We start from the raw sequence: 27,161 nt of genomic DNA on the forward strand, positions 1-27,161 counted from the left end.
AGCGACAGAGAGAGAGAGAGAATGGGCACACCAGGGCCTCCAGCCTCTGCAAACGAACTCCAGACGCATGCGCCCCCTTGTGCATCTGGCTAACGTGGGTCCCGGGGAATCGAGCCTTGAACCGGGGTCCTTAGGCTTCACAGGCAAGCGCTTAACCACTAAGCCATCTCTCCAGCCCAAATTTTAAAAAATTTTAAAAGGAAAGAAAAATACCATACACTTATTGATTATAGTCTTTGGGAGAATTCATTCAAATAATGCCTGACCAAGATTTTTTTCCTCCTTAGGGGGTTTCTTAGGGCCACAAACTAGGTAGCTTAAAAGAACTTGCTTCTCACACAGTTTTGGAGATAAGAAGTCCAAAACCAACATGCTGATGGACTGGTGACTTCTGAGGGTTTGGAGGGAGACTCTGTTCTGACTCTTCTACTTTCTGATGTCACCAGCGGCCTTTGGGCATCTTTAACTTGCAGCTGCGTCTCTCCAGTCTCTGCTTCTCTTCACACGGCGTCTCCTGGTGGGTATAATCCATGTTGATTCTATCTTTGCTGAGGAGTTTAGGCAGAAACACGTGGACTGGCTTATAAGGTCTCAGGCACAAGATTTAAAGTTACAAAGGGGCTAGGGCTGTAGCTCAATGGTAGACTGCTTACCTAGCATGTGCCAAGCCCTGGGTTGATCTTCAGTACCAGAGAGAAGGAGAGAGATGGAGAGAGAATAAATACTTAATTTAAAATATTATAAGATTACAAGGGAGAGAAGACAAAAAAAGTTGGAATCTCTTTGCAATTTATGTTGGCATATGAGATGAAGGCAACCTTATTTTCTATTCCAGTCATTCAATTTCCCCTCTGCTCTAAATTGAGAACGCATGTACACTGCACTAGTTTCCAGATGGTTCCCCAGTAACAAACATACTGAAGTTTTATGTACCTTTGTGTCTTTCCATAATGTGTTTCAGCAAAGTGTCCTCCAGAAAGTGCTGACATGTTCATCTATATTCTGCACACTTACTTGTATATATATTTCTTGGTCTTTGTTTTTGTTTTTTTCTTGGTGTTTTTTTTTTTTTCTTTTTTTGAGGTAGGGTCCCACTCTAGCCCTGGCTGACCTAGAATGTGCTCTGTGATCTCAGGGTGGCCTTGAACTCCTGGTGATTCTTCTACCTCCGCCTCCAGAGTGCTGGGATTAAAGGCATGCGCCACCACGTTTGGCATATTTCTTGGTCTATTATTATTATTATTAATTATTATTATTATTAATTATTATTATTTTGGTTTTTTGATGTAGTGTCTCTCTCTAGCCCAGGATGACCTGAAATTCACTATGTAGTCTCAGAGTGACCTATGGTGATCTTCCTACCTCTGCCTCCCGAGTGCTGGGATTAACAGCATGTGCTGCCACAGCTGTTCTTGGTCTTAAAAAGAAAAGTATTCTAGAGCTAGAGAGATGGCTTAGTGGTTAAGGCTCTTGCCTGCAAAGCCAAAAGACCTAGGTTCAGTTCCCTAGTACCCATGTAAAGCTAGATGCACTAGGTGGCACATACATCTAGAGTTCATTTGCAGTGGCTAGAGGCCCTGAGTTGCCCATTCTCTCTGTCTCTTTCTCTCTCAAATAAATAAATAAAAATAAGTATTTTAAATAAATTTTAAAGAATATTAAAAAAGTATTCTAAAGCTGAGCATAGTAGCACATCCCTGTAACCCCAGCTCAGGGAAGCAATAGCAGGAGGGTTACCTCAAGTCCAAAGCCAGCCTGATCTGCACAGTGAGTCTCAGGCCTGCTCGGGCTACAGAATGAGATCTGGTCTCAAAAAGGGGCTGGGGCTTAAGAGACGTCTCAGTGGTTAGAGGCACTTGCTCGCAAAGCCTGATGGCATGCGTTCAATTCCCCAGTACCCATGTAAAAGCAGATGTACATGCATCTGGAGTTCACTGACAGTGGTGAGAAGCCCTGGTATGCTCAATCTCATTCTCTCTCTCTGCTTCCAGATAAATAAGTAAATAAAAACAGTTTTCATAGAGAAAAAACAAATTTTAAAAATATCGCAATTTAAAAAATTATAGAATACTTAGCCATAAATTCCTGAACTCTGTGCCTTGATGTGGGCTTGAGCATTAATGCTTTCTTTCCTTTCTCCCCTGGGGCTGGCTCAGGGCTTTGTGACAGAGAGGCTGTGGATCACTAGCTTCCTGTCCTCTACATTCTCAGTTCTGGAGGCCAAAGGTCAAGGGCGAGTTGGTAATGGCCTCCTTGCTGGCAGAATTACAAGGTGAGGCAAGGCATCACACGGCAAGAGCCAGGAGTATGTTAGCCTTTTGCTTGTTGTTGTTACTGTTACCAAATGAAAGCTTTTTTTTACTATTACTAGAATTTATTTGTTTGTTCATTTTTCAATTGACAACTTCCATAATTATAAACAATATCCCATGGTAATTCTCTCCCTCCCCCAACTTTCCCCTTTGAAACTCCACTCTCCATCATATCCCCTCCCCCTCTCAATCAGTCTCTCTTTTATTTTGATGTCATGATCTTTTCCTCTTGTTATTGAGAGTCTTGTGCAGGTAGTGTCAGGCACTGTGAGGTCATGGATATCCAGGCCATTTTGTGTCTGGAGCAGCACATTGTAAGGAGTCCTACCCTTCCTTTGGCTCTTACATTCTTTCCACCATCTCTTCTGCAATGGACCCTGAGCCTTGGAAGATAGAGGTATTGCAGTGCTGAGCACTCCTCTGTCACTTCTTCCCAGCACCATGATGCCTTCTGAGTCATCCCAAGGTCACTGCCATCTGAAAAGAGAAGCTTCTCTAATCAAAAGTGAGAGTACCATTAATATATGGGTATGAACATGAAGAGAAGTGCTTATAGGGCATAGTGAGCATAGTACATACATTTAGCCAGACACCAGCAGATGTTACACCCCTAGGGCTCATGACGACCCCTGTTGTAGGTTTTCAGTATCAGGGATGTATTCCCTGTTATGGAGTGGGCCTCACATGTTTTCTCTCATACGTGGATCCTAGCTACTAATGAGTGGACTTCTGTGTGAGTAGGAAGAAAACTCTTTAGCAGAGGCCAGTAAGCTAGAAAGGAGATATATAGGGAATAGAAAGGGACGGCGGGGGACTTAATAGGCTGGTATTGTATATATGTGAGTAGGGCAACAGATTAATGGGGGTGAAAAGACCTAAGTGAGGTCGGGGAAGAGATTGAGGAAGGAAAGGTCGGGGGAGGGCTAATCAAAATCTAAGGGGCTATAAATAGGTCATATGGAAACCTACTTTTTTGGACAATAGAACACACAGGAGCCATAGATTGTTACTAGAAAATTTTCAGTGCCAGGGATGCGATACCTTTCAGTGAGTTGTTGGCTAGGGAGTTCCCTGATATCCCCCAAACGTTACAGGCCATTGCTGAGGCCCTTGGTTTCGCACCAGGAATAGATGGTAAGACCCTATTGCTGAAGACTCCACATACTTGGGCTGCAAGGTCACTGAGAAACCCTGCTGGAGATGAGCTGAAAACCTCCTTCATGTAGACCAGCTGACAGAAAGCTGGAAAAAGTCACATTGCATGCAATTCAATGGGAGAGAGAGAAATCACCAGTGAAGATACCCAATGGTGGACAGTGCAAGCCTTATAATTGGCCAGCCAGGCCAAATGAGCCAAGGGGTGCAATAGTGGCATGTCTATTATGGGGGAAACCAACCACCCTCTAATTTGTTATTACTAGAATTTTTAAAACAATATTGATTTTTCTCATGAATGTGTGTATGGAGAGAGAGATACAGAGGCCGCACCTCAGGTAGGTATGCAGGCTGGCCTCAAGCTCACTATGCAGCCAAAGATGATCTTGAAGTCCTGATCCGCCTGTTTAGCCTCCCAAGTACAGGGATTTCAGGCATGGGCCACCAGGCATGGCTTATGCCATGTGTGGATCCAAACCCCGATTCCTGCACACTAGGCCGCCACTCCACCATCAGAGCAATGCCCAGCCCTCTGATTATTTTATTTTTTTATTTTTTGGTGGTAGGGTCTCCCTCTAGCCCAGGCTGACCTGGAATTCACTATGTAGTCTCAGGGTGGCCTCGAACTCATAGCACTTCTCCTACCTCTGCCTCCTGAGAGCTGAGATTAAAGGAGTGTGTCACCATGCCCGGCTCAGGTGTTTTACTATCAGTTCTAATGAGCTGTAATGCTGTTTCAGATGTTTTTCTGTGTTTTAGAGTGGAAGCTCACATCATCTGAAGGTTCTTCTCCAAATAAGGATTCTGCTTTCCAGCCTCAAGGTGGTCACTTCTGCTGTCGTGTGAATTCCCACTCCTCCCTGCTCTCTCCTTTGGCCCTGGTTGCTTCCTGAATCCTCTTGTAACTTCGCTACTTGTCCCTGAGCATCAGCGAAACTTAGCCCTTGCCTGGGTTTTAACTGTACTAACCTGTGTTATTCTCTGCTTATAAAACTACTCTCCCAGAGGACACTTTACAAAACACACATACCCCATGGGAATATGACTAATTTGCAACATGTTCATACATAAAAGTTCTCAATAAAAAATGCAAAAAGGGAGAATGTCCTAAGCTTGAAGAAATTAAATCTTTAGGCGGACAGTATCATCAGGTTTGACTATCCATGTTTTTTCTATTAATACATTAATTGTGAATACATAGCTTGTATCAATTAACACTGCAAGAGCTGGAACAATAAGAGCGAAAAAAATTTCTTTTTCAAGGTAGGGTGACCTCGAACTCACTGGCGATCCTCCTCCTTCTGGCTCTCCAGTGCTGGGATTAAAGGCTTGCACCACCACGCCCAGCTTGATGATTTCTTTTTCAAACATATTTATTTATTTATTTGCGAAGGGAGGAAGAGAGAGAGAGAGAGCAGGCGTGAGAGAACATGGGCGCTCCTGGAACTAGTGCCATTGCAAACGAACTCTGGACACATGCACCGCTCTGGGCATCTGGTTTTACGTAGGTACTGGGGAATCGAACCTATGCCACCAGGCTTTGCAAGCAAGTGCCTTTAAGGGCTGGGCCGTCCCCCAGCGCGGATGATGCGTTCTCATCATCCATCCATTCACTCTTCTGCGGTATTCCTATAGAGGAGGGGTAACGGAGAGGGAGGATGGGAGCGAGTGCACTAGAAACGCATAAATAGTTGCGGGAGCAGCAGCAGCAGCACCCTGACCCGGGACCACACCTTCCCGCCGTGGAAAAGCTGGGTGACGGCGCTTCTGTGTCTCCGGGGGAAGAAGCCTGCCACCTAGAGGCCGGCCGGGGCACTCGCGCTCCGGGACGGTCCACGCGGGAGTCCGGCGAGGCCCTCGGGAGCGCGTCTCGGAGGAGGGCGGCTCCGGGCCGGGGCTCCCACGCGCCGCGCGCCGCCCGGCAGGCCAGGGCGCCGGGAGGAGCCAGAGGCCGGGCGCGAGCGGGCGGGAAAGCAGGCGGCTGGCGTTTTGCATAACGCCTTCGGACAAACGGCCCGGAGAGCCGGGGCTGTCAGGCCTGGAATGCGCACACCTGTACCCGACAAGGCTCCTTTGAATTCCTTCTGCTCTGCGGTCGCCCCGGGGCTTGGCCCGCGGGAGGCACGGGGTGGGGGAGGCTGGCAGCCGGTGCCCCGGGGAGGGGCACCCCGCCCAGACCTCCAGGTGGAGCGGCCACCGGGGAGAGACGGCGCCAGCCTGCGCGGGGCGCGAGGTTCCCGGGGCTGCCCGCCTCTGCTCTCCCGGCGCCCCTCCACCTGCCGCTCCCGCCCTGCCCTGCCCCAGGCCCGCTGGAAACCAAGCTTTCTAGAAACTGCCGGGCGGGCGGGCGGCCGCTTCCCAGGGGAGCGGGGACGGGGTGCGTGCCGTGCAGCGAGCCCCCTCCCTCTGTCCGCGCGAGCCCTGCTGACTTCCTTTTTCTTTGCTTCCCAGTTTTTCAAGACTAGAGCTCAAAAGAAAAATTAACTTTTTGCAGGACCCCTAGGTGATAAAGCAGGGTACTGCTTACTTACACTTCATTTTATTTGTTTCTTTGCATTTTCTGGTTTTTCGAGGTAGTCACTCCAGCCCAAGCTGACCTGGAATTCCCTCTGTAGTGATGATCCTCCTACCTCTGCCTAATCCCGAGTGCTGGGATTAAAGGCGTGCGCCTCCATGCCCGACCCTGGCTTTTTTTTTTTTTTTTTTTTTTTTTTGAGACAGGGTCTTTTACAGCCAGGCTAGCCTCAAACTTGGTATGTAGCTGACAATGACTTTGAGCTACTGATCCTTCTAACCTCCTAAATGCTAGGATGGCAGGCGTTCAACCACCGAAACCTAGTTTGTGCTGTGCTGGGAGTTGACCCTAGGGTTTCATGGATGTTAGGCAAACATTCTACCAACTGAACTACAGCCCCTATCCCTATTTAGCTTTTATAACCTGCTACAATTTTTTTTTTTTTTTCTTAGCATAGTCCCACATGACCTTATTAGGTTCCCACTGCTCACAAACCATTATGTTGGGAACTGCAGAGGTCCTAATGTGATCACCGAAAATGTTCTCTGACAACCTGGTTTAGTGCTGGGCTGGGGGCGGGGGGAGGGAGGGGAGAGGCAGAGTTGGTATACAGGGTGCTCAGGAAGCAAGAGTTCTGGCAAAACCTGTTACTACAGTCCAAGAGGAGCCCAAGGTTCTGAGAGCCCGATCTGCTGGTGGTCCTCAGGAAGAGGCTGTGTCTCACCTCCCCTGGGTCTCTGGCTAGAGCGGAGAAAGCCAAGCCTTCATTCCTGGATGAAGGCTGTGCAGGATGAGAGAGTAAGTGAGGAGGAAAGGAAAGAATGGAGGTGAGGAGCAGGAAGAGGCAAGATGGCTCTCCCTGGAGGCAATACATCCTTCTTTTTCTTTTTTTTTTTCTTTTAAATTTATTTACTTATTTATGAACAGAAAGGTGGGGAGAATGGGTGCACCAGGGCTTCTTGCCACTGCAAAGGAACTCCAGATGCATGTGTCACTTTGTGTATCTGGCTTTATATGGATGCTGGGGAATCGGACCTGGGTGGGCAAGCTTTGCAAACAAGTTCATCTTACTGCAGAGCCATCTCTCCAGCCCCTCTTTTTAAAAAACTATTTTAATTTATTCATTTTATTTATTTATTTATTTATTATGTGTGTGTGTGTGTACACATGCCATATCTTCTGCCACTACAAGTAAATGCCACATGCTTGTGCAACTTTTTGTGTCTGGCTTTATGTGAGTGCTGAGGAATCAAACCGGGGCTAGCAAACTTTGCAAGCAAGTGCCCTTAACCACCAAACTACCTCCTCAGCATCTTCCCTTCCTTCCTTTCCTTCACTCCCCCTTCCTCTCTCTTCTTCGCTCTCCGCTCTTCCTCTCTTTCTTGTTATGGTACTGGTAGAGAGCTTCATCCCTAGCTCTTGTCTTCTCTTGTTTCCTTGGTTATTTTGCCAAGACGGGATCTTGCGTAGCCCAGGCTGGTCTCAAGCTTCCGATCTTCCTGCCCCCACCTCCTAAGCACTGAAATGGCAGGTGCGTGCCACCACCCCTAGTCCCATCCCCCCTCCCTTTGAAACTGGGATCTTTAATATATGAACATTTTGCAAATTGGCATGGGGATGCAGGCAAGGAGATGCCAGCAGCCAGAGCCAGAAGGGGAATTCTCTCCCATGATTCCAGGTAAGATTATTTATTTGAAGTCAGGGAATCATCTCCAGAAGAGGTTGGCACACCTGTATCAGGTGTGAAAGCCAGTTGGCCTAGGCTCAGAGAAGGGTCTACCCACACTTGGGGGAGGTGTATGCTAGAGAGAGAGAGGGAGGGGGGAGAGGGAGAGAATGGGCATGCCAGGGCTTCCCGTTGCTATAAATGAACTCCAGATGCATGTGCCACCTTGTGCATCTGGCTTACACAGGTCCTGGGGAATCGAACCTGACTCGGTCCTTTGGTCTTGTAGGCAAGTGCTTAACCACTAAGCCATCTCTCCAACCTGTTATTTGTTTTCTTGGTGATAGCTATTCTGACAGGAGTGAAATGGAATCTCAAAGTAGTTTTAATTTGCATTTTTCTGATGGCTAAGGATGTGGAACATAGTTTTAGATGTTTATTGGCCATTTGCATTTCTTGTTTTGAAAACTCTCTATTCAGTTCTAAAGCCCATTTTTTTGATTGGATTTTCTTATTTTTTAAAAAAATTAATTTATTTGCAAGCAGGGAGAACTCCAGATGCATATACTACTTTGTACCTCTGGTTTCATGTGGGTACTGGGAAATGAAACCAGACTTGTAGGCTTTGCAAGCACGTGCCTTTAGCCCTTGATCTATCTCCCCAGCCCAGATTGTTTGATTTTTTTGTTTGTTTGTTTTTTCAAGGTAGGGTCTCAGTCTAGCTCAGGCTGACCTGGAATTCACTATGGAGTCTCAGGGTGGCCTCGAACTCACGGCAATCCTCCTACCTCTGCCTCCCGAGTACTGGAATTAAAGATGTGTGCTACCACGCCCAGCTTGTTTGATTGTTTAAAAACATTTTATTTATTTATATGAAAGCAGGGGAGCAGTAGGGAGGAGGGAGAGACAGGGAGAAAGGGCGTGCCAGGGCCTTCAGCCACTGCAAACGAATTTCAGAGCTACTTTATGCATCTTGCCTTAAGTGCATACTAGGGAATCAAACTCAGGTTGTTAGCTTTTGCAAGCAAGCACCTTAATTGCTAAGCCATCTTTCCAGCCCTTGATTTTTGTTTTTCAAGGTAGGGTTTTGCTCTAGTCCAGGCTGATCTGGAATTCACTATGTAGTCTCAGAGTGGACTTGAACTCATGGCGATCCTCCTACCTCTTGCGCTGGGATTAAAGGTATACACCACATGCCCAGCTCCAGCACTTGATTTTTTATTGTTTGGTTTTTATGAGTTCTTTCCATATCCTTGGTAAGCTCTAATGTTAAGTTTTTTGATCCATTTGGACTTGGTTCTTGGGCATGAAAAGAGATAAAGATCTATTTTAATTCTTCTATATATAGATATCTACTTTTCCCAGCACATTTGTTAAAGAGGCTGTCTTTTCTCCAGTGAATATTTTTAGCATTTTTGTCAAAACTCAGATGGCTATAGCTGGCCTGAGTTTACATCTAGGTTCTCTGTCTCTCTAACTCTTTCTCTCTCTCCCTCTCTCTCCCTCCCTCTCTCTCTCTCTCTCTCTCTCTCTCTCTCTCTCTCTCCTCTCTTTCTCTCTCTTTGTTGTTGGTTTTTTGAAGTAGGGTCTCACTCTAGCTCAGACTGACCTGGAATTCACTATGGAGTCTCAGGGCGGCCTTGAACTTACTGCGATCCTCCTACCTCTGCCATCCTGAGTGCTGGGATTAAAGGCCTGCACCACCACACCCAGCTTCATATATCTTTTTATAAAAAGGATCTTAAAATTTGTGTGTGTGTGTGTGTGTATGTGTGTGTAAATGTGTATGGGCACAGCAGGTTTGTTGCTGCAAACACACGCCAGATGCATGTGCCACATTTTGCATCTGGCTTTATGTGGGTGTTGAGCCAGCAGGCTTTACAAGTGAGCACATATAATCACTGAGCCATCTCCCAGGCCCCTGTAATAAGGTTTTAAGATCAGGAATGGGAGTATTTCCCTGATTTCATCCTCAACATTTTTGTTATTTGTATATAGGAACTTCTGAGTGTTAAGTTTGTATCTTGCTACTTTGCTGGAAGAATTTATCAGCTCTAACAATTTTCTGGTAGTCTTTAGAGTCCTTTATGTATAGAATCATATCATCTACACATAAAGGTAGTTTGACTTCTTCCTTGCATGGTACTTTACAGTTCTGAGACCTATGCAGCAGGGAGCTGGCTTCCATCACTGTCCCTACATGATCTCTCAGTGTCCTGCGTCAGCAGCCGGTGGTGTTTCAGCAATAGGACCATACCATTTAGTTCTGCTGGGTAACCAGCTGCTTTGATAACGGTCTGCATTGTTTTGGGGACCTCATGGGCTTCCCTGACCAATAGCTCACTTTGGGTGGTAACCCAATCCTGGCACTGGGATTTACCAGCAATAACCAATGCTGTTTCTTTTTCCCCCCGAAATAGTTGTTATTTATTTGCAAGAGGAGAGATGGGGAAGGAGGGAAAAAAAGAGGGGGGGGAGGGAGAGGGGGAGGAAGGGCCTTTAGCCACTGCACACAAACGCCAGATGCGTGTGCCGTGCCACTTTGTGCATCCGGGTTTATGTGAGTGCTTGGACTTGTATCCAGGTTGATACTAGACTTTGCCTGCAACTGCTGTAACTGCTGAGCCATCTCTCCAGCCCCACAGACCATGGTTTTAGGGTAAAGCTTTTTCTACCAATGCTGGGTGCTTCTGGCTAACAATCCCTCTATCTCTCTTTAAGAAAATCGTATCTCTTTTTATTTTCTTGGTTTTTGAGGTAGGGTCTCACTCTAGCCCAGGCTGACCACTGTGTAGCCTCTGGGTGGCCTGGAACTCACAGTGATCCCCTACTTCTGCTTCCCAAGTGCCGGATTAAAGGTGTGCACCACGACGCCAGGCTAAGAAAATTACATCTCTTGATTAGCTAACCGGGAGCAAGGTTTCTGTGGTACTGACTCATGCCATCGTGTGTTTTATGTTTCTCCCTTTCCTCCCTCCCTTCCTCCAGCCCTCCAGACTCTTTTATGCCCCCCATGTTCTGTTTCTCCAATTGCCTGTCAACTATCCCCTCCTCCCACCTCTCCCTGCTTCTCCTCTATCCAAGCCTCATTCCAGCTTCCTTACCTATGGTGATGCTTACAGCAACTTATGAACACTCAAACTGTGCCATGTTAGGATCTGCATATGAGAAAGAACATGCAGTGCTTGTCTGTCTGAGCCTGTGTGACCTCACTTAGTATGATTTTTTTTCCAAGTCCATCCTAGTTTGTTTGTTTGAGAGCAAGAGAAAGAAAGAGGCAGATGGAGAGAGAAAATAGGCGTAACAAGATCTCCAGTCACTGCAAATGAACTCCAGACACATGCACCACCTTGTGCATCTGGTTTACATGGGTACTGGGGAATTGAACCTAGGTCCTTAGGTTTCTCAGGCAAGTACCCTAACTGCTAAGCCATCTGTCCAGCCCATTGTTTGTTTGTTTTTGAGGTAGGGTCTCATCTAGCTCAGGCTGACCTGGAACTCACTCTGTAGTCCTAGCTGGCCTCAAACTCATGGCAATCCTCTTACCTCTGCCTCCCAAGTGCTGGGATTAAAGGCATGTACCACCACACCCAGCCTGATTTAAGAGAAATTATTTGCCTCTCTGTGTGTGTTGGGGGGGTGGGGGGCAAAGTTTCTTACGGCCACTGTTTAATGCCAGATGCAGTGTAAAAGAGTTCCTCTTTTTCTGCATCATCTGTAGCATTTATTGTCATTTGTTTTCTTGATGATAGCCATTTTGACAGGAGTGAGATGGAATCTCAAAATAGTTTTAGTTTGCATTTCCCTGATGGCTAAGGATGTAGAACTTTTTTCTTAGATGTTTATATGCCATCTGTATTTATTCTTTTGAGAGCTCTCTATTTAATTCCATAGCCTACTTTTTAATTGGGTTGTTTGATTGGTTGTATTATTTAGTTTTTTTGAGCTCTTTTATATCCTGGATATTATTATATTGACAGCCAGGTATCATATCTTCACATCACCAGGGAGGAAGTAGAGACAGTGAACTGAGTGTGGCAAGTGAGGCTATGCTATGACACCCCAGGCCTGTCCCCAGTGACACACCTCCTCCAGCAAGGCTCCACCTCCCAAAGGCGTCACAAACTTCCCAAACAGTGCCACCAGCTGGGGGTTAATATGAGGCTTAATCACAAGCACATGAGGTTATAGCAGACAGTTTACATTCAAACCACCACATGTGTGCATATGATGTGTGTACATGTATGTGTGTTTTTACGTGTATGGGTGCACATACATGTGTGCATGTGCATGCATATACATATATGGAACCCAGAGGTCAGCATTGAGTGTGCTCCTCAGTCACTCTTCATCTTATTTTTTTGGGACCGAGTCTCTCACTGAACCTGGACAGCACAGATTCATCTAGACCAGCTAGTCAGCAAGCCCAGGAATGCATCTGCCTTCACGCCCCAGTGTTGAGATTACACGGGAGGACCTGGCGCTTCATGTGGGCACTAGGGATCGGAATGCAGGTGCTCATGCTTGTTCAGCAAGCACTTTACTCACTGAGCTCCTCCCCAGCCAGTTTTCCTTCCTTTTTTATGGTACTGTGGTTTGAAGGTACTAAGGCAAGTGTAGTACTGTTAAGATATAGTCCCAGCCTTCTTTTTGGTTTTCTGAGGTAGGGTCTCACTCTAGCCCAGGCTGACTTGGAATGCACTATGTAGTCTCAGGGTGGCCTCAAACTCACGGTGATCCTCCTACCTCTGCCTCCTGAGTGCTGAGATTAAAGGTGTGTGCCACCATGCGAGGCTTTATTTTACTTTTTAAAAAACATTTAAAAATTTTTAAAATTTATTTATTTCAGAGAGAGGGAGGGAAAGAGGAGGGAGAGAGGCAGGGAAAATGGGCACACCAGGGCCTCTAGCCACTACAAAGGGACTCCAGAGGCATGCCCCATCATGTGCATCAGGCTTATGTGGGACCTGCAGACTTGAACCTGGTTCTTTAGGCTTCACAGGCAATCACCTTAACCACTAAGCAACCTCTGCAGCCCTAATTATTTTTTTTATTTGTTTGAGAGAGAGAGGCAGACAGAGAGAGAGAGAGAAAAAGAGAGAGAGGGAGGGAGGGAGGGAGAATGGGCACACCAGGGCCTTCAGCCACTGTACACGAACTCCAGATGCATGTGCTACCTTGTGCATCTGGCTTATGTGAGTCTTGGGGAATTGAACCCAGGTCCTTTTGGCTTTGCAAGCAAATGACTTAAGTGCAACAGTGTGTGTGTGTGTGTGATGTGTGTGTGCATGGGTGCACACAGGCTGTTGGCACATACGTGGAGGGCAGAGTACAACCTTGGCATGTTCCTTCTCTCCTTCCTTCCACTTTCTTTCTTTTCCTTTTTCCTCCCCCCACCCAAGGCAAAGTCTCATTCTAGCCCAGGCTGAACTGGAATTCACGCTATAGCTCCCGGCTGGCCTCAAACTCACGGTGATCCTCCTACTTTAGCCTCCCTAGTTCTGGGACTAAAGGCGTGTGCCACCACCTACAGCCGCCACACATTTTATACCAGGGGCTTGACTATGAGCAATTTTAATATGCATGTGAGTGTGTCTGTGTGTGTGTGGGGGGGGGGGTGTCCAAGAACCTGTCATCCATGGAAACAGACATGACTGCACCATTCCTGACACCTGCTTGTTTTGTTTTGTTGTGTTTTTTGGTGTTTTCAAAGTAGGGTCTTGCTCTAGCCCAGACTGACCTGAAATTCACTATGTAGTTTCAGGGTGGGCTTGGACTCAACGATCCTTCTATACCACACCCGACTATGACATCTGCTTTATAGTTATTGATCAGCAAATTCTTTTTTACTCCACACCAATTTATAAGGACCTGAAGAAGCAGTTTGCTTTAGTCTGGCGACATCAATGGCACGCTTACACAGCGCTGCCTCGGAGGTCTATCAGTTGTGGAGCTCTCTGTCGTGATACAGGCTAGGGAAGTTTTAGCTTTTTTAATTCTGCATGCATGTATGCAATGAAATTTGACCATATTCATCCCTCCACTACCTGCTCATTTTCCCCCTTTACTCCCTCTGAGCCCCTTCTTTTTCTCAACTAATTGCGAATTGCTCCTGTGGGAGGAGGGGGTCCTCCCCCACAATGGAATGTTGAGGGTTAGTAGTGGGCAGGACAGTGCAGATGCTGTGAGTTTGTGAGTGTGACAGACCCCGGGAGGCAGCATTTCACAGCATGTCTCCCTATCCTCCAGCCCTTACATTCTTTCTGTCCTCTCTTCTGTGATGCTACCTAGGAGAGGGTGCTATAGATATCCCATTTAGTGTTGAGCAGGCAACAGCTGTGAATGTGTAGTTCAGTGGCTTCACTACTGAAAAAGAACGTCTCCCACTCCTCCAACCACCATTAACTGCCAATAGCTCCTCAGGGAGGGACAGGGGCCTTAGGCTGTCATTCTCCATCCACGACGGAATGCTGCTGGGCCCAACCTTGTGCAGAGCGTGGGTGTGTGACACTTGCTATGGGTTCACGAAGCCAATGGCCACATCATGTCAGGAAGATGGCACCCCGCGGCACTCCTCTCCATTCTCTGGCTCTTACATTACTTCTGCCCCTTCTTCTGCAGCGTGCCTGAGCCTTGGAGGGGTTGGTATTGACGTCTCATTCAGTGTTGAGCACCCCACAGGCATATATTCTCCTCAGCACTTTGACAAGCTTTGCGTCTCCCCAGTAGTCAATGTCAACTGCAAGAGCACCTTCTCTAACCGAAGGTGAGAGAAGCATTAATTTATGGGCGTACACAAATATTTAGAGGGCAATTTAATGGGTAAAATCTGTTCATTTACGCACGCTGGAGAGATCTTTTTCTTCTTGATATTATGCTGTTGTACTATACTGGTGATGTGCTGATCTAAGGAACTGGAACTGACAAACAATTTAAATTCAATAAGACATGCATAGTTCTGAGTATCCAATGGCCTGAGACACATCAATTTATTCCCCAACGTGAAAGATAAGTTGTTATATGGGTCTCACTACAATTAAAAAGACACATGCTCTGTAGGCTTTTCTGAGTTTGATAGATAACATCTATGGTATTTGAACATGCTGTTTAGAGCTTATTTACCAGATCATAGATAAGGCTAGATGCTTGTTTATTTGATTGTTTGTTAGGCAGTGTCCTGCCAAGTAGGTAGCCTAGACTGGTCTCAAACTTGAAATCTTCCTGCCTCTACCTTCCAAGTACTGAGATCAGAAGAGGCATGTACCACCATCTAAGTCTACAAATTTGGGTGATGATCAAAGCAAGAGAACATTGTACAAGAAGTCCAGCCTGCTATGCCAACTGCCTTCCATTTGAAGGTTTTGATGCCACACCATTTTATGTTTGGCTCTGGCCACATTGACTTCTTGCCAACGGTACACTCCTGTGGCTCTTCATGACGAGATGAGTGACCTCCTTATGAGGAGTTGACTGATTAGAACAAAAATCTGTGGTCCCATTTATATTTGCTACACAATGTACTAGATAAAGCTACAGGACTCTGTCCTCTCAGCATGATCCCTATAGGACAGACTTGAAAAACAGTCCTCAAGGTGGGCAGAACCTCGAGAAGTACATTTGAATGTCTTGACACAGAGATGATGACCAGAAGCACTTATCTACACTGAAGAAAGCTCCTATTGGCTTTGCAAGGTGGCCAGGGTACTACAAACTAAGGATCAGAGGATGGGTAACAAAGAGTTTGGGGAGAGAGGTAGGTAGATGACTTCTTAGAATGGACACACCATATGACATCAATGTCACCTATGAAATTACATCACTAAGAATCTACTGAACGAAAGCTGCTATCATCCTATTGTGGAAATGGCACATTTCATGAAGGTCAACCAACCTCTTTCTTTTATTTAAAATATTTTTTGAGGTAGGGTCTCACTCTAGCCCAGGATGACCTGGAATTCACTATCTAGAGTCTTCGGCTGGCCTCAAATTCACAGTGATCCTCCTGACCTCTGCCTCCCAAGTGCTGGGATTAAAGGTACACATACTGTGCCTGGATCTTTTAAAAATATTTTTCTTGGGCTGGAGAGATGGCTTAGTGGTTAAGCGCTTGCCTGTGAAGCCTAAGGACCCCGGTTCGAGGCTTGGTTCCCCAGGTCCCACGTTAGCCAGATGCACAAGGGGGCGCACGCGTCTGGAGTTCGTTTGCAGAGGCTGGAAGCCCTGGCGCGCCCATTCTCTCTCTCTCCCTCTATCTGTCTTTCTCTCTGTGTCTGTCGCTCTCAAATAAAAAAATTTAAAAAAAAAAATTTTTCTTTATTTGCAAGGAGAGGTGGGGAGGGGTGAGGGAGGGAGAGAGAGAGGAGACAGACAGAAGGGCCTCCAGTCTCTGCAAACAACCTGGAGAGGCATGTGCAACTTTGTGCATCTGGCTTTCCCTAGGTATCATTAGCCTTTGCAAGCAAGTGCCTTAAGCAACCTCTCCAAACCCTTGTGTCCTTATTGTAGCCCAATGAACAATGCCTTGTGCAGGCAACACTTTGGGTCTTTCTTTCTTCCTTCCTTCCTTCCTTTCTTTCTTTCTTACTTTCTTCTTTTTTGTTTTTTGTTTTTTGATGTAGGATCTCACTCTAGCCCAGGCTGACCTGGAATTCACTATGTAGTCTCAGGGTGGCCTTGAACTCAGTGATCCTCCTACTTATGTCTGTGAAATGCTGGGATTAAAAGCATGCACCACCACATCTGACTCAGTTTTTTTTTTCTCCCAAATTTTTATTAGCAACTTCCATGATTATAAAAAATATTCCATGGTAATACCCTCCCTCCCCCAACTTTCCCCTTTGATATTCCACTCTCCATCATACCCACTCCCCATCTCAATCAGTCTCTCTTTTACTGCTGATGTCATAATCTTTTCCTCCTCTTATCATGTCTTATGTAGGTGTCAGGCACTGTAAGGTCATGGATATTCAGGCCATTTTGTGTCTGGAGGGAGCATGTTGTATAGAATCCTGCCCTTCCTTTGGCTCTTACATTCTTTCTGCCATCGCTTCAGCATTAGACCCTGAGCCTTGGAAGGTGTGATAGAGATATTGCAGTACTGAGCACTGCAGTCATTTCTTTCCATCACCATGATACCTTCTGAGTCATCCCAAGGTCACTGCCATCTGAAAAGAGAAGATTCTCTACCAAAAGTGAGAGTAGCATTAATATAAGGGTGTGAAGATTAACAGAAGTGCTTACTGGGCAGTTTGATAAGCATAGTATATACATTTAGCCAGACAACAGCAGACGTTATACCTCTGGGGCTCATAACTACTCCTGTTTTAAGTTTTCAGTATCATGGATGTATTCCCTTCCATGGAGTGGACCTCTAGTCCAATTAGAGGGCAGTTGGTTTCCCCCATAACAGACATGCCACTATTGCACCCATTGGCTCATTTGGCCCTGCTGGCCAAATATAAGGTTTGCAGTGTCCACTGTTGAGTATTTTCAATGGTGACTTCTCTTTCTCCCATTAAACTGCATGCACAATGGTTTCTTCTAGCTTTCTGTCAGCTGGTCTACATGGATGAGGATATCAGCTCAGTTCCAGCAGGATTTTTCAGTGACCTTGCAGCCCAAGTATATGGAGCCTTCAGCAATAGGGTCTTACCATCTATCTATTCCTGGTGGGGAACCAAGGGCCTTGGCAATGGCCTATAATGTCTTGGGGGCATCCGGGACCTCCCTGGCCAACAACTCACTGAAAGGTATCCCATCTCTGGCACTGAAAATTTTCTAGCAACAACCTATGACTCCTGAGTGTTCCATTGTCCAAAAAAATAGGTTTCCATATGATTTATTTATATCCTCTTAGATTTTGATTAGCTGTCCCTCCACCTTTCCTTTGCTCAATCTCTTCCCCAGACCTCATTTTGGGCCTTTGCACTCCCATTAATCTAGTCTTCTGCTTGCATATCTACAGTGCCATCATATTAATGACCCTCCTCCCTTCCTTTCTCTTTCCTTTCTATCTCTTTTCTAGCTTACTGGCCTCTGCTACTGAGATTTTTCCTTCTCACACAGAAGCCTGGTTATCTGTAGCTAGGATCCACATATGAGAGAGAACATGTGATGCTTGGCTTTCTGTGCCTGGGTTACCTCACTTAGTATAATCCTTTCCAGATCAGTTTTTTTAAAAAAAATATTTTGGGGCTGAAGAGATTGCTCAGAGGTTAAGGTACTTGCCTACAAAGCCTTATGACCCCAGTTTAATTCCCCAGTGTTTACATAAAGCCAGATACACAAAGCAGCATATAAGTCTGGTGGAGTCTGAAGTGGTTAGAGGCCCAGGAGCATTCATTTATTCTTTCTTTCTCTGCATCCCCCCACCCTAGTGTGTGTGTGTGTGTGTGTGTCTGCTTGCAACTAAATAAGTAAAAAAAAAAAAAAAAAAAAAAAAAAAACTTTAAATATTTTTATTTATTTGTTTATTTGAGAGAGAAAGAGACAAGCAGACATAAAGAAAGTATGGGCATGCCAGGACCTCTTGCCACTGCAAATGAACTCCAGATGCATGGACCACTTTGTGCACCTGGAATCAAACTCAGGCTTCAGTCTTTGCAAGCAAGCCCCTTTAGCCACTGAGTGGTCTCTCCAGCCTCCAGTTAACAGGTTTTTGTTGTTGTTGTTGTTGTTGTTGTAGGAGGTAGGGTCTCACTCTACCCCAGACTGACCTGGAATTCACTATGTAGTCTCAGGGTGGCCTCAAATTCAAGGTGATCCTCCTACCTTCGCCTCCCGAGTGCTGGGATTAAAGGCTTGCGCCACCACATGGGGCAACAGTTTTGTTTTTTGGTTTTTTAAAATATATATTACTTCCTACCAATTTGAAGGATGTATGCGTGGGTTTTGTCGCCCATCCAAATGGATGTTGGCTAATACTAGTCCTGTTGTCGGTTTGGAAACGGAGTGAATGCGCACTGGATCCCAAGTTTACACTTTTTTTTCTGCATCTAGTTTCACTGTAGACAAAGACAATGTGGTCCATGCTCTAAACCTTATATGCTAGTGGATCCTACATTTGTTTATTTTGCCCCAGTCTGTCATGAGAATTCTAGAAATATACTTGACATCTCTACTTGTCAACTTAAATATCTCAAACTTAACACAGTCAAAAAGAGTTCGTGATTCCCTTATCTTCGTACCACCTATCAGGGTCTGCACGTGAAACGCCCTCATAGACTCACACGTCTCGACTCTTGGTGGCCATGTGGCAGTGCTGTTTCTGCGGGTTATGGCAGTGTTTTTGAAATGAGACCCAGCTGCTAGATGGAGGCCCAGGGGCGCAGAGCTAGAGGCTGCAGCTTGGCCCTGCTTCAGTGCCAGCTCTTCCTGCTTCCTGGTTAGCACCATGGAACAAACACCTGCCTCACGCCCCCATCTCCCAGGCCCTGCCCGTCCCAGCTGCCATGTCTTCTTTATCCCATGAGGGATGATATCTCTGTAAACTGTGAGCCAAGTAAATCCTCCCTTAACTTACTTTAGCCAGGTATTTTACCATGGTTACAAGTAACATCATCTGTTCAACTCTATTCTCTCCCAAGTTCTCTCCAATACAGTAAATTATATATCCATTACAACTACCTAGTTTTTCAAATATAAGCACATAGACATCAATCAATTTTCTTATTTATTTTTATTTTTATTTTTATTTATTTGAGAGTGGCAGACACAGAGAGAAAGACAGATAGAGGGAGAGAGAGAGAATGGGCGCACCAGGGCTTCCAGCCTCTGCAAACGAACTCCAGACGCGTGCGCCCCCTTGTGCATCTGGCTAACGTGGGACCTGGGGAACCGAGCCTCGAACCGGGGTCCTTAGGCTTCACAGGCAAGCGTTTAACTGCTAAGCCATCTCTCCAGCCCAATTTTCTTATTTTTGAATTATATAAAACATTTTAAAGCTGGGCATGGTGGTGCACACATTTCATCCCAGCACTTGGGAGGCAGAGGTAGAAGGTTCACAATGAGTTTAAGGCCACTCTGAGACTACAGAATGAATTCCAGGTCAGCCTGAGCTAGAGTGAGCCCCTAACTTAGAAAATCAAAAAACAAATTTTTTTTAATTTGAGAACGAGAGAGAGTAAGCATGCCAGGGCATGCAAATGAACTCCAAATGCATGTGCCACCTTGTGCATCTGGCTTATGTGGGTACTAGGGAATTGAACCTTGGTCCTTAGGCTTTGCAGGCAAGTACCTTAGCTGCTGAGCCATCCGTCTAGCCCTATTTTTGCATTTTTGTGTCCAAGCTGGAACCTCATATTCAGTATGCTTCTAATGGACATCTTTCTCACTCTTGCTAATACCCTGCACTCCTCTACCCAGAAGCCAGTACAATCTCTTAGAAACAGAGAAGAGGGGCTGAGGAGATGGCTTAGTGGACAAAGTGCTTGCAGTGAAAATCTGAGTGGCTGAGCTCAGATCCGGAGCCTCAATAAAAGCCAGAAGATGTGGCAGACTTCTGTAACTCCAATGTGCCTCAGCAAGAAGGATAATGGAGGGATGAAGAGATGCTCAGCAGTTAAAGGCGCTTGCTTGCCAAACCTGCTAGCCAAGGTTCAGTTCTCCAGCACCCATGTAAAGCCAGATGCACAAAGAGGCACATGGGTCTGGAGTTTTTTTGCAGCAGCAAGAGGTCTTGGCACACCCATAATCTCTCTCTCTCTCTCTACTCACAAATAAATAGATATTAAAAAACACAAAAAGGAAGATGGAGGCAGTAGAATTTCTTGGAAGCTCATGAAGAGTGAACAGAACAAGATAACCTGCCTCAGAGAAATCAAAGTAAAAACAAGGTAGCAGGAAAGAACTGACTAAAACTGATGCACACACATGCCTGCACATACATAAACTAAATAAATGACAAGAAGCAGACCAGAGCATTCGTTCTTCTGAACTTTCTCAACACAATGATCCCAAGGCAAACGTGACTCACCCTACTGTACAGGCCTCACCAAGTAAAGGCCCTGTTCTCTCTGAACCACCCCACTTTCTCTCTCCAGCTTTCTTCCTGGGATGATCGTGGGTGTCCTGATCTCCACAGCAAGCTGCCTGAGCCGAACTAGAAGGAGCCACCTGGACAGAGCTCTGAGGCGTGACATCTGGTGGCAGTACTGTTAGTCTCCACTGCAAGGAATATGCTCTGTACATGCCCACTTCAATCTGCAGGCTGTGCTTAGGAGGCCCACAGCTCCTGCAGTTCAGTCCCCTGGAGCCCAGCTCCATCCAGCTCATGATGGGCTTCCACGGCCTTTCTTATTGGTTCCCATAGTGTCATGGTGTCATCACATGGAGGAAACAGACAGGCTCTTCTTGACTAAAGTTGAGTCAGTGACAACATCTCCTTTCTCCCTCCTCTTTCCTCTTCCTGCTCCTTAACTCAGGGCCTCACACATGCTAGGTAAGGGCAGCCACAGCCCCTCTTTCCTGGCTTCTGCTTCTAAAAGTTTTTTGTTGTTGTTTGGTTGGTTGATTGGTTTTTTATTTTATTTTATTTTATTTTTTATTTTTTATTTTTTAAGCCCAGTGTGGTAGCTCAGGCCTGCAATCCTAGCACTTGGGAGGCTGAGGTAGGAGGATCACTATGAGTTCCAGGTCAGCCTGGGCTATAGTAAGACCCTGCCTCAAAAAATAAAAAATTAAAAAAATTAATAAATAAAATAAAATAAATAAAAGCCAGGCACTCAGGAAGCAGAGGTAGGAGGACCGCCAAGAGTTCAAGGGCATCCTGAGACTACATAGTGAATTCCAAGTCAGTCTGGGCTAGAGCAAGACCTTTCCTCAAAAAACCAAAATAAAATAAAATAAAACCACAAATAGGTATGGTACCTCACATCTTTAATCCCGTCATTTGGAAGGCTGAGATAGGATTGCTCTAGGTTCCAGTTAGCCTGAGATAGTGTGAGAATCAGCAAGGAAGAAAGAAATAAAGAGAGAGAGAATGAACAAACAAAAGGAAGAAAGAAGAAGGAAGGAAGAGGAAAGTAAGGAAAACTAAAGAAAAGAAGAGAAGAGAAGAGGAGAGGAGTGGAGGAGAGGGGAAGGGAAGGGAAAAGAACGGGAGAGAAGGGAAGGAAAGAGAAGGGAAAGGAAGAAAGGGGAAGGGAAAGGAAAAGAAGGGGGGAGAGGAGAAGAGAAAAGAAGCAACCAGAACTGTCTAGGGTCAAAACACCCCAATAGAGAGTTTACAGTCAGGGGCTGGGGAGATGGCTCAGCAATTAAAGGCACTTGTTTGCAAAGTCTGCCAGTCCCAGGGTTCAGCCCCCTGCCATCTACATAAAGCCAGATGGGCATTAATTTGCAGAAACAAGAGACCCTGGTGTGCACCCAGACATACATATGCAAATAAAATAAATAAATAAATAAAAACTTTCTCAAAGAAAGTTTACAATCAGTTTACAGGATTTGTGGGGGGGGGGAACAGGTTTTTGTTGTGTGGGGGAGGGGCATGCATAAACATGTGCATGTGCATATGGAAACCAGAGGTCTACATCAAATGTCTTCTTTAATCACTCTACCTTATTTTTTGAGACAAGTCTTGCACGGAACCTAAAAACTCACTGTTCTAGACTGGCTAGTCAAAAAGTCCGAGGATCCTGCTGTCTCGGCATCCCCAGACCTTGGGGTGCAGTTGACATGTGGGCATTTACATATGTGCTGGGAATCAAGCACTTTACCCACGGGCCACTCCCCAGTCACATGCTTTAAAAACAAGCAAAAGAAAAAAACCACTTTTGTCATACCAGATATACTAAACCCGTTTGAGCTTGAGTATGGATTGGCTTTGGCTCTGGCTGTTGCAACTTGAAACCTCAGCTGAGTTTCTAGGAAAAGATCAGGGTTCAGAAGGGAGCCTGTGGGTTTCTTTTGCTGTCAAGATTTATCCTCTTTGGCAATTGTGGTTGTTCCAGTGAACTTAATAATGAGATAATAGCTAGATACATCCGTTTCACTTTGTACTAGAGATACAAGCAAGGAGATCTATGTCAGTTGGTCTGTCATTCAGGTATCATTAAGGAAGTTAAAATGAAATGAAAAAAAATTTAAGCATTATCTCAAAATTATAATATCAGAATGTTCCAGGCTAGAAAGATTTTTATGGGAATGAAGTTTTAAAGTCTCCTGTGATATGCTCATGCATATCCCGGTAAGAATGGATGTTTCAAAAAGCTTCCCATGTGATTTAAAAGTTCCTCTTGGGCTGGAGAGATGGCTCAGCAGTCAAGGCACTTGCCTGCAGAGCCTAAAGACCCAAGTTCAATTCTTCAATACCCACGTAAGCCAGATGCACAAGGTGGTGCATCTGGAGTTCGTTGGCTGTGGCTACAGGCCCTGGTGTGTCGATTCTCTCCCTCTTTATCTATCCCCCACCCTCTTAAATAAATACATGAAAACTTTAAAAATGTCCTTGTCCTCCTAAGAGTGAGAACCATAGACATACCAGCTCCCCCCTCCCCACAGCTGCTCACTTGAGAATTGAGGAAAAGCAGCAAGAAATGTAACCAGCTGTCACCTCCGGGCTCCCTGTAGGCCTGGGCAACACAGGAAGCTCTGCATGGGTTTTTTAATTAATTAATTAATTTTATTTTTATTTATTTTTAATTTTTTATTTATTTGAGAGTGACAGAGAGAGAAAGAGGCAGATATATATAGAGAGAATGGGCCCGCCAGGGCCTTCAGCCACTGCAAATGAACTCTAGATGTGTGTGTCCCCTTGTGCATCTGGCTAACGTGGGTCCTGGGGAATCGAGCCTTGAGCCAGGGTCCTTCGGCTTCACAGGCAAGCGCTTAACCGCTAAGCCATCTCTCCAGCCCTTATTTTTATTTTTTAATTTTAGGCAAGGTCTCACTCTAACCCAGGCTGACCTGGAATTCACTATGTCATTTCAGGATGGCCTAGAACTCATGAATATCCTCCTCTCTCCTCCCAAGTGCCCAGCTGCATGGGCTTTTTATTTTATTATTTTATTTATTTGAGAGAGAGAGAGAGGAAGATAGGTACAGAGGGAGAGAGTAAGAGGGGTGAGGGGAGACAATGGGTACGCCAGGGCCTTCAGACCCTGTAAATGAACTCCAGACACATGCGCTACCTTGTGCATCTGGCTTTGGTGGGTCCTGGGGAATCGAACCTGGGTACTTTGGCTTTGCAGGCAAACGCCTTACATCTCTCCAGCCCCTGCATGGGCTTTTAAAGAAAGAAATCAATGTGGACAGCAGGAAAGCAGACAGGTCAGTGTGGAGGGACGGATGAAGGGCGGCCCTTCCGGTGGCCCTGCCACTTCCGTAGCTGCAGTGGAGTTTCCCCGTGACAGGGACTCTGCCTGGCAGGCTTGCTGGAAGAACGGGAGGGTGACATCTGGTGAGGGATAAAAATAGAAAGTATTATTGAGCTTTGTGAGACTGTTCACTTGAAAGAAGAGCATAAATCATTCTGTTGCCCAAAGCCCTTATCTGTTCTTTATACCTTGGCTGTGGGTGGGCAGCAGGTGGAGATGCAGAGGGGGTAGTGAGGAAAGTTCTGGTCACTGGAAATCCCCTCTTGGTTCCGCTTCCATCGGAGGGAGTGGGGGGGGTTGAATCCATAGTGTCTATAAGAAGGAATCATCTCCAGAGGATGAGACCGAAGGAGAGGACAGAGGGACACAGGCTGTGCACTGGTAGGAAGTCCCTCAGGGGAGGAGGAGGTACACACAGAGAGAAGGGGACTGGAGAGATGGCTCAGTGGTTAAGGTGCTTACCTGTAAAGCTTAAGGACCTGGGTTTGATTCCCCAGTACAAACGTAAGCCAAGGTGCCGCATGCATCTGGAGTTTGTTTGCAGTGGCTAGAGGCCTTGGCACACCCATTTTCTCTCTCTCTCCCTTCTTCTCTTTCAAATAAACAAATAAAAATAAAATACTTCTTTAAAAAGAGAAAGAAGGAAGGAAGAAGAATCCTATCATATGTGCTCTAAGATGCTCTTCCATGCTTCACTGCAAACGTGTTTTGGTTGTGTTGTATGTGTGTGGGCTTTCTAATGTGTTCTGTTCTTTTGTGTCTTGCAGTGCTCATGGTTGAATCTGGGGTCTTGGTGTGTGCCGGGCAAGCACTATACCAACCAGCTACATCTGTAGCCCTCTTTTTACTTTGTGTGCATGTGTGTGTTTGATGCAGTCTTACTGTGTAAGACTTACTTAGCCCAGGCTGACCTTGAATTTACAGTGATCCTCCTACCTCAGCCTTCTGAGTTCTGGGGTTCAAGGGTTACATCACCATACCCAGCTTCTTTTTATTTTGAGATAGGGTCTCACTTAGTTGCCCAGGCCAACCTTGAATTCACTCAATAGCCCAGACAGGCCTTGAACCTGTGATCCTCTGGCTCCCCACTAGCTGGGATAGCAGCCTTTGCCTGTAGGCCTGGCCTGAGACTGTTTGAGTTTTCAGCTCTCTACTGTGCTGATAGAATGCTTTCGTGTCTCCCGGGGCTTCACCGTTCTTGGTGCCTGCTGTTTTTAGTAAACGTCTTCTTAGCACATTGGTCCAGAATTTGAGGGGACTGGAGGGCAAAATCATGTGTGTCCGTGTGTGTGTGTGTGTGTGTGTGAGGGGGGGGTTCTAGTTCTTGGCACCCTATTCATAACTAACCCCAAAGGTCTCCCGCATCTCCTGGCCTCTCCTGCCCAGCTGGCAGCCCGGGCATTGTTCACGGTAACTTCCAGCCCCTCCCCCGGGAGCGGCCCAGGCAGAGGAGATTTTCTTTCAATGAGCTGCTCCCCTTAGTCAGCACAAAGGCCTCTATTCTGTTCAACTGACACCCTCTCCTCTCTCTCTAGTCAACATTTCTTTAACCTTAATCCCTTAAAACCCCTCTTAAACAACTCAAAAGCAATAAAGAGATAGTTCTTGGTTACATCGCCCCCCACCCCGGCTTTGTTCTTCCTAACCCTGTTCTCAGATTGCAGGCCAGAAGGTCTTTGTGAGACTGTTGACTCATCTCCTTCCCTCTAATGAGATCACCCACAGCATCAAGACAGAGCTGGCTGCTTGGGGCTGGGGATTGAGTAACAGAGATGTCTAGCTATGTAAGGACTGAGCTTCCTGGAGGAGAGGCCAGAGAGGGGGGCGGCAATTGGGCCTGAGATTTGGCAATATCAGTGACTCCCAGGGCCCCAAAGGCACCATCTTTAGATGCTGCAGGAAGGCTTATCCCCAGGTGACCGGATCTCTTCTGTTCTTCTGCTACACTCCCCAAACATCTACACCTGGGGTGAGGCCGCGGTGGGGCTGGGGGCTGTCACCCATCTCACTCCCTGGTGGTTTGTGTTACATCCTGCTAAGGAAATACACAAATTACTGATTAAATTATTAAGTGTAATTCTGCTTCTTAGCAGCAAGGTGTTTGACAGAAATTAGCTAGGACAGATACATTTCGATAAAGAAAATAAATATGGCTTTGGACTATTAGCAGAGGAGGCCTTGGTTGAGCGAAGGAATAGGAAAGAAATGTAGGTGCGGCCAGGTGTGGTGCTCACACCTGTAATTCCCACACTCAAGCGGATGAGCTCGCAGGATCTCTGTGAGTTTGAGGTCAAACTGGGCTACAGAATGAGTCCCAGATCAGCCTGGGCTAGAGTGAGACCTTGCCTCACAAAAACAAAATAGGAATGGAAGGAAGGAAGGAAAGAAAAGAGAAAACACAGATGCTGCTCACATGAGACTGGGGCCCAGCACCTGAAATGAGTAGTGGATTTGGGAAAATCCATGGCCTCTCTGAATCTGAAATCTTCAGCTGTGAAATGAAGGTTGTTAGACCATATGCTATTGGTAAATATAGGCAAACAAAAATAAAATAAAATTGACCAACATATTGATTGTCAGACAGTAATAGGCAGGCCAGATCATGAAGTAGGACTGCATGTGTGAGGTACATACATGTACACAATGGCCCTGACCACGAGACAGAACTCAGCAGCCACAGGGAGATGGAGGGAAGCGTGTATGTGTGTGTGTGGGGGGGGGAATGATAAGGGAAGGTGGGCAAAATTTTACCTAAGTCAAGCAATTTAAGGTCACATAGGTGGTTAATGTTAAAAAAAAAAAAAAAAAGATGTGTGCTGACTGGTGGTTTGAATGTGAACTGCCCCCTTCCTGTTCAAGTGTTGGAACACTGGACTCTTGGCCGGTGGCACTGTTTGGGAAGGTTGTGGAGCCTTTAGGCGGTGGGTCACTGGGGGAGAGCCTTGGAGTGGTATAGCCTGGCCTCACTTCCTGCGCACCCTGTTTCCTGTCTGTGGACTTCTCACGATGAACACCTCGCACTCCGGTGGCCTTCCCTGTCATGACCCCTTCATGCCTTGCTCACGTTGCTTTTTTCAGGAACTTTGTCACAACGAGAAAGGCTATTAACACACGCATGTGCGCACACACACATTCATACACACACTTCAACAAATGGAACGGGAGGAGTGATAAACGGATTAGGTGAAGCCCCAAAAGAT

At 46.1% G+C, this 27,161-nt stretch overlaps 1 pseudogene; it reads left to right on the forward strand.

Moving 5' to 3' along the window:
- Window positions 1-5,510: 5,510 nt before the first annotated feature.
- The window catches only part of LOC101607554, a 59,468-nt pseudogene continuing 37,817 nt past the window's right edge, over window positions 5,511-27,161 (forward strand).

Source organism: Jaculus jaculus, chromosome 6 (genome assembly GCF_020740685.1).
Source record: "Jaculus jaculus isolate mJacJac1 chromosome 6, mJacJac1.mat.Y.cur, whole genome shotgun sequence".
In the NCBI taxonomy this organism is placed as follows: Eukaryota; Metazoa; Chordata; class Mammalia; order Rodentia; family Dipodidae; genus Jaculus; species Jaculus jaculus.